The sequence below is a fragment of the Equus quagga genome, chromosome 22, assembly GCF_021613505.1.
Source record: "Equus quagga isolate Etosha38 chromosome 22, UCLA_HA_Equagga_1.0, whole genome shotgun sequence".
In the NCBI taxonomy this organism is placed as follows: domain Eukaryota; kingdom Metazoa; phylum Chordata; class Mammalia; order Perissodactyla; family Equidae; genus Equus; species Equus quagga.
Window position 1 is genome coordinate 18,957,305 of NC_060288.1, and position 7,829 is coordinate 18,965,133.

A 7,829-nucleotide genomic window follows, 5' to 3' on the forward strand; every position below is an offset into this window, starting at 1 on the left:
CAGATAGTTATAATGTGCCTAAACCTACATAGTAGTGCTGAAGTGTAGATTAAATTTAGCCTGCCCGGGGCCGGCCCCATGGCCGAATGGTTAAGTTCACACGCTCCGTTTTGGTGGCCCAGGGTTTCGCCGGTTCGGATCCTTGGCATGGACATGGCACCGCTCATCAGGCCATGCTGTGGCTGTGTCCCACAAAGCACAGCCAGAAGGACCTACAACTAGAATATACAACTATGTACTGGGGGGCTTTGGGGAGAAGAGGAGGAAAAAAAAAAAAAGATTGGCAACAGATGTTAGCTCAGGTGCCAATCTTTAAAAAAAGATTAGCTTGCTCAACCTTCCCTCTTATACAATAGAAATAAAAAATGCTGTGCTTCTATGCACATGAAATTTCAAAATTATTTCCCTAAATCCCCCTTCCAACTCAGTTGTCATTCCTAAACTGCTACTGGTCTCTGACAAATGCAGAATAACATACAACCCTGCCACTCAAATCGGGGCCCCAAGCCAGCAGCACTGGCATCACCTAAGTGCATAATAGAAATGCAAAATAGGTTACCCTAGACCTATGAATCAGAATCTGCATTTTAACAAGATCCTCTGGTCTTGTGTATGCATATTATAATTTGAGAAGCTTTGACGTGGAGGTCTATATCCAAGAACTCATCTTCTGAACCTTATAGTGTAGAAAACATTTAATTTTGAACAAGGGATGTTACTGCAACAAACGCTGAGTGAGTTGCTTAGTTTCTTTTGTTGTTGTTGTTTTTTGTTTACATACTAGTTCCATGTTTTCTGTTTCATTTCAAGGTATCAATACTGTAGATGGATGGAAGAGGCTTCCCACAGGAAGGCACCACTGGCCAGCTGTTCCATTTCCCTTTGGCTGGATATGCAGACTATGAATTGATTAGTTCTTTCCAAGCCGTTGCTTAAAACATAACATTTTTAATCCAGGATAGATTGTTTCAACTAACACAAATTCCTGTTAAATATTAAGTTATGGTTTATGAATCAAGGGCAAAAATATCTTCTATCATAACAACTGGGAATAAACTCATGGGCCAGTTTCCACCCAAATGTTTGGGTAGCACAATTTATCACATAAAAAGCCCATTAATCATCTGATTTTCCAACTCAGAAAATTGACACTATTAAGATACTGACATTTAAGAGATTTCAAGTCACATTATGATGATAAGAAGCTTTGTTTGTAAAACCTATTGCCTACGAGAAGGTGGAGGTAGCAAATGAGACTTGTTTATTCTGATGTGAATTCAGCCTCAGACTGAGTGAATTGTACAATGAATTCATTACAGATTTCAAATGGCCTACAGTTGAAGATCACCATCCATTTTTTGCCTGACTTTAATCTAATTCTAGCTTTTGTTCCTTGCTGGAAAAGAAGTATGATCATTGAGGCTTGAGCTCAACTGGCTAGAAAATTTATGTCAGAACTAATAGATTCCTATTACATCAGAAATATATTTTTCATCTCTTCTAATCATCTGAAAATTAGGGGAAAATCTGTAACAACAATTATGAAGATTGGTCTATGATATTCTTTTGCTGGTTTAGCTTTTTAAAAATCTCTTTTTACGTTATTTCTCCTATTGAACATAGCAAAAATATTGAATTTCTGTTAAGAATTCCTGATGGGCCAATAGATTAATCCTCCATTGATATCTATATTCTTTGTCTTCTCATCAACAGTATGACAGTTAAACTATATAGGTCCTCGAATACCTATTAAGATTAAATTATGCAAATCATCAAACAAAAATCATATACTCTTGGAAATTTAGTTCAACCTGAACTAAAAGGTGTGCTGTTTGGAAATTGAGTTTAAGATAAACTAAAATGGTGTGTTTGTTGATGCCAAAACGTTCGGCTTCAGTAAATATACTAAGAAGCTCTTGTGCCTTGTATGCACTATTTAAAAAAAAGTTTTATTTTATTCTTTTTTAATTTGATGGAGTGTAAGTTTTGTAAATGTTAGTGATTAGAATAAGCTGTATACATTTTTTGGGTACTGATTTTGAGAATTTAAAGTAGATCACCTTTTAAATCTACACAGTTAAGGAACTAGTATTTAATTAAAGAGAAGATGGTGTTAAACTTTTCAAAATCCGAGTTAGACAAAAATTCAACACAAGATAAACTAGAAGACCAGAGGATAATGGAGTAAAAGATCCTTGCAATTACTCATCCTTGCTAAAAATACAAAGAGTTTTATATTAAATGAGTTTATGGAAGAACGAATGTCAGCCCAGTCCATTTTATAGATGTTTGAGTGAGGTTATTTGGACAACAGGATGGCAGTCTTTTTCAGATTTTTTTTTAAAGCTAAAGATTTTGATCTGACAATCTGCTTCGTGCAAGCTCAGAAGATATGATACATTTTTACTTTTGTTTTAACTTAAAGCACTTTTTGGTCATCATATTTCATTACCTGAAGTGCCAGGTTGGAACCTATAGCTGTTGCTCTAAGTCTTAAGGGCAACAGCATCACGTGATGTATTAAGAATTATATGCAGCAAGAGTTTTTTCAAAGCACATTACTACAGCTCTTTTTACAGACGGGATTCTGTTAGGTGTTCCCTCATGTCAAACTAGAAGCTAGGGAAAAAAGAGAGATTTCTGTTCTTTACCTTGCTAGAGTACTGTTAATTTTTCCCCCTTTAGGTCTTTCATGTATTTATTGAAATACGTAGTCAATACACATTAGAATCAGATTTGAAAGCATTTTTAAAAATAAAATTTTTTTCATTAAGTTGTAATGGTTCCCTTTTTGTTTTCAAACTGAATAATCTTTAAAGGGTTTTTTGTTTGGTTTTGTTTTTAATTCTAGGGGTTTATAATTCTTGGAGATGATGGCATATCCCATTAGATATGAAGTATAAATTTCATCTCAGTGAATAAAGCATCAAATAGACCTAGATTTTGTACATATTTATAAAATGTACCTTAAAAACATTTTACTTTAAAAAATTTAATTGCTTAACAAACTTAAAGAGACACATATTTCACCGGTCCTGATAGTCCACTGATATTTTGATTTTTCCTGTTCTTAGAGATTCTACCATATAGGTATCAATATTTAAGAAGTTTTTCATTAAAAAATATTGTACAAATGTTTCATATACATTAGTTAACTATTTGCCATTGTGCAGTGAAAGAGGGTTTGTTTTTTTCAAAGACAAATTAAGGAAAAATTGCATCAAAATACAATGAGGAGACATTCCAGGAAGTGCTTGTCCACATACCCCCTCCTGTTATACTGTAATAAAGTCTGGTTGATCACCTTTATTAGCCGTCTATATGAAAACGCCTTTGCACTGACAATCTAAATTGCTTTAAAGATATACTTTTCCTAATAGTCTACCAGAGCTACTATAGGCAAAATTCATGTCTACAACCTGGTCAGAACATAGGTCTTTTGAGAAGATGTGGATGACGGGATGAGGTAATTACTCAGTAAATGATTCTGAGGACAATTAGACTATCAAACTCGAGTACACTGTAAGGAACAGATAACTACCAAATATGGCACATTTGACAAAAAACTATATTCACATGGCAAATCAAATACAAAGGACTCATAAACCATGTCCATAAAAAAGTTAAGCTAGTAATCATGTGATTCATGCTTCAAGTAAACCACCTGTGAAAAAACTTGTACTCTTATTATAAACCAGCCAATTTTCCCCATTTGGAGAAATACATGTAAACTTGCTGGGCTGATTGGTATACACTTATCATAGTATCAGATATTTACTTGTAAAAGTGATAGTTCTAATACTGTTATGAATTTTAAAACCCACACACATATGTGAACCACGTAAATGGTGCATGCACATCCACTTATGCTGTAAACCATGATGAATGTAGCCTCCGGTACGACCCTCTCACCCACCTCCACGGACTACAGATTCTGGTCTCCTGCTAACGTTTTGTCTGAAGTGACACATTTCGACTGGATTTTCACAAACAACATGCCTCTAGGTAAGTTCCTTCTGCAGAAAACTGTTCTAAGTAAAAAACTACTCGGCTTAATCCCAAATGTTTTAGCAGCCTACGCTCCTTTTCCACATATTTAGCCAATTTAGACCATTATTTCCTCTTACAGGTGGAAGCAGACTGCATTATGCACCTTATGTGTTTGTTAAACTTTTATGTGTTTGTTAAACGACTGGGATTTTTTTAGCCTTGTCTTGATAAAAATTCGGAGATTCTAATTTTTATTGAAATTTTAGCAATTTGATCATGTCACTAAAAGCATTAAACACAGCCAACTTTAGAAAAGTCTTGATTTTAAAACTGAGCAATCTATTCCCCCACTAGATTTCCTTTAGAATTTATTACCAAAGAATCTTATTTTGTTAGAGAACACAGGAAAGTGTGTTCTAATGGTCCAGACCGTGCACTGTCCTTTTTCTCTTTGCCACGATGGATTCATTATTATTTTATAGTACTGTCCCGATTAGTATCAGGCGGCCATCACTGAAGGGATGAAGTTGAGGAGACTGAATATCTGTGGATCAAAAACTGTGCACATGAAGCATCTCCCAGCACAATGTTCAGTGTAGCAGGAGGCCTCAAACAAGAGGATGTAGGTAAAGAGGATGCTCCATCATAATGTAGTCCAGCTTACCAAGAGCTCAATCTCTGACACCCTTGACCTGTTCTAGAGCAACAGAACGTTCAGCTATGATAGTCTGGGCAATGCCAAGAGAGACCACTTCAAATCACTTGCAGCCCTTTCTCACTGCAGGAAAGTGAGAGCAAAAACAAAACTGGTGACAATGCCCAAAGATACATCTTTGACCTTCTTGTTCATAGCCAGTATTCAGTATTTCTGTATTATTAGTTTACAGTTGGGAAAAAATGTTAATATTATTCATCTTTTGAGTTGACTTATTTCTGAGCATCAATTAAACCCAAAAGGGCCTTCTGATAAGTGGTTTCTTAAAAGCACTCGCTTATGTTACATATAGGAGCTTCTTATTGCTCAGAAAGGACAGTACTATTTTATGATTTATGAAAACTGATTTATGTTGCATTTTTCAAGGAAGGTTTATCAGTGTAAGGAGCTCAATCCTGCCCTGAATTTATTAATATTTAATAGTTCTTGTTTGACAGATAAAGTTGCTTAATTAAATTGAGAAAAAACATAATACTCCAAAGAATTCTGTTGATGCTGAATTAAAGAACTGATAGCAGAGAAAGCTTCAGTTCTTCTGTTGTTTTTTTTTATTCAGCTATGGGAGTAGGACTGTTTGTCAGTTTAGATTCCCTGTCTTTTTCTGTCAGTATGGACAGCCCTCTAAAGCCTAGTATTAAAAGCACCTTAAATGACCTAATCAAACATTTATTTTGTGAAAGTTGGATATTTAAAAAAAGCAACCTTAATTACGTATTAATCTTAGTGTAACATGCAAACATGTTTTAAAGTTCTTTTAAAAATATACTTAGGCAAGTAGAGGCTATGGATGGGCCCCAGAATGACTAGAAAGAACGAACTGAAGGGAAGTCTGTGTGCATATGTATAGCTCAAGTATTTTGTTGTTTATTCTCTTTCTACATGGTCTTTGCAGTGGTGTAACACCAGCTAACAATGAACAATGTTAGCTCTTGCTAGAAAAAAAGAAAACAAAGCCGTATGACACAAGTGAAATGGGTCCCTGCCAAATCAAAACACCTTACATCTTCACAAGTTTTTAAATTTGACCGTCAACTAACCCTTTTTCTGCTCCATGCATATTTTTACCACCGTTGGTTGTATCACATCTTAGTAGATTCCACTTCAGGTTGTACTGACGTAGTGGTTTCTCAACTTCTTTAAAAATATTCTCACCTATACTTGTTCCACACAGACTATTAGCAGAAACTAATTCTTAAGTCATTTCAAACTCAGCATTGATTTTTCAAATACAGAGTAACAGCTGGGCAGTACTGGTAACATCTGACCGATTAAGAACCAAAGAAACTCAAAATCAAGTCTTATTTTATAATTAACTGTCAATGTTGTGCCCAGTGTCCTCACTGTTCAAGCAACTGTTCTCATCAAAAGACTAATAGTCTTTTTATTTTCTCTGGACACATTTCTTAGGGCTACTGCATTCAAAAAACATGATAAAACTCACCATTGGTAAATGGCTTTGCTTGGCTAACACATGGGCTACTTGTAAACATACTTTGGTTGCAACCTCATTTTCATTTTTTATTTTTGTGAAGAAATTATGCTGTGAGGAGAGACTCCATTTTAAAACTTCTAATTCTCCTGATTCTTGCTTTCCTATCTATGAGTTGGGAAAATTGTGATGAGTGCTTAGTCTGGTTATGTCAACATATATTGTATTTTTTTGCACAGTTATGGTGTCATTGTATAATAAACACAGTATTTTACCACATATTTTGATAAGATAATCCACACTCTACTGTGCCTTAAAAGTACACTTTTCTTGTTTTGACAAAATGGGTATGAATTGGTAACAGAAAAAATAATAAAATGTTGTGGTACAGAGAGAGAAATGGCACTCCAAATGCTGTCAGGTCATAAGTGCACCACTGATTTTGTAGCACACCAAGCAGAAATGTGAAATGATAATGCAGTAGGCAGTTTCTGCAGTAGCTACTTAACTTTCCCATGGTAGTGCAAAAGTAGCCATTGACAGGACACAAATGATGAGTGTGGCTACATTCCAATGAATATTCCTAACACTAAAATTTGAATTTCAGCCCCTCCCCCAGCATAGTGGTTAAGTTTGGCATGTTCTGCTTTGGTGGCCTGGGTTCATGGGTTTGGATCCTGGGTGCTGACCTGCACCACTTGTCAACCATGCTGTGGCAGTGACCCATACAGAAATGGAAGAAGACTGGCACAGATGTTGGCTCAGAGCTAATCTTCTCCAGGAGAAAAAAGAAAATTGAATTTTCTCCCATTTTTAAACTCTAAAAACCATTCTCATCTCACTGGCCAAAAAAAAACAGGGAGCAGGCTGGTTTGGGCCTGCAGACCATAGTTTGCTGAGCCTTGCTCTAGTAGATTTAACAGAAGATGCTGAGTCCAGAATTAATAGCTCAGGAACACTATAAAATTATCAGCCAGATATCTTATATCCAAAAGGGAGATTCAGTAAAGGTCATAATGTTATTCTTACATAAGGTTATAAAATCTATTACTTCTTAGAGGAAGAAACCAAAATTGATACAAACTATGAACTTCAGCACCTATGTGGCTATTCAGACAGCAATCTTTATAACTCCTATTTTTTTAAGGAAATGAAGATCCAAAGAAAAAGAAACCAATTAGATCCCTGCTATTTTATGTCAGCTTTAAACAAAAGCAACAGTTAAGTTATACTAAGTGTATTTACTTTGTAAGTCTTTCAGAATAAATGCATTCCTGGAAAGGAGAGAAATCAATTTTTTTTTCTCCCTAAAGCCTCAGTACCTGGTTGTAGGTACTTCTAGTTCTCCTGTGTGGGATGCTGCCTCAGCATGGCTTGCTAAGCAATGCTAGGTCTGGGCGCAGGATCCAAACTGGTGAACCCCAGGCTGCCGAAGCAGAGTGCGCAAACTTAACCCCTACACCAATGGGCCAGCCCCCAGGAATCAATTCTTAATATCTAATTTAGGTATTCATAAAGAATAAGCCAACACGGTTGAAATGCAAAAGGCTCAGATTGATTTTTCAATTAAGAGACTAATCATTAGCTACAGTTAATGAAGTTACTGAGTTCTGTTCAGTTGCCCCAATTTTTTAAAAAACAAAATACCACCCAAATAAATATTTCTGAATCAAAATTACAAGTCATCAACAAATG

At 35.7% G+C, this 7,829-nt stretch overlaps 1 protein-coding gene across 2 annotated transcripts in view; it reads left to right on the plus strand.

Moving 5' to 3' along the window:
• Window positions 1-2,773, plus strand: part of ZDHHC2 (zinc finger DHHC-type palmitoyltransferase 2) — a 65,573-nt gene extending 62,800 nt beyond the window's left edge. For both annotated transcript variants that reach the window (XM_046648682.1, XM_046648683.1), the window contains exon 13: window positions 811-2,773. The gene's annotated coding sequence lies outside the window, so the exon portion shown is untranslated. The remainder of the gene's footprint in view (window positions 1-810) is intronic.
• Window positions 2,774-7,829: the final 5,056 nt, after the last annotated feature.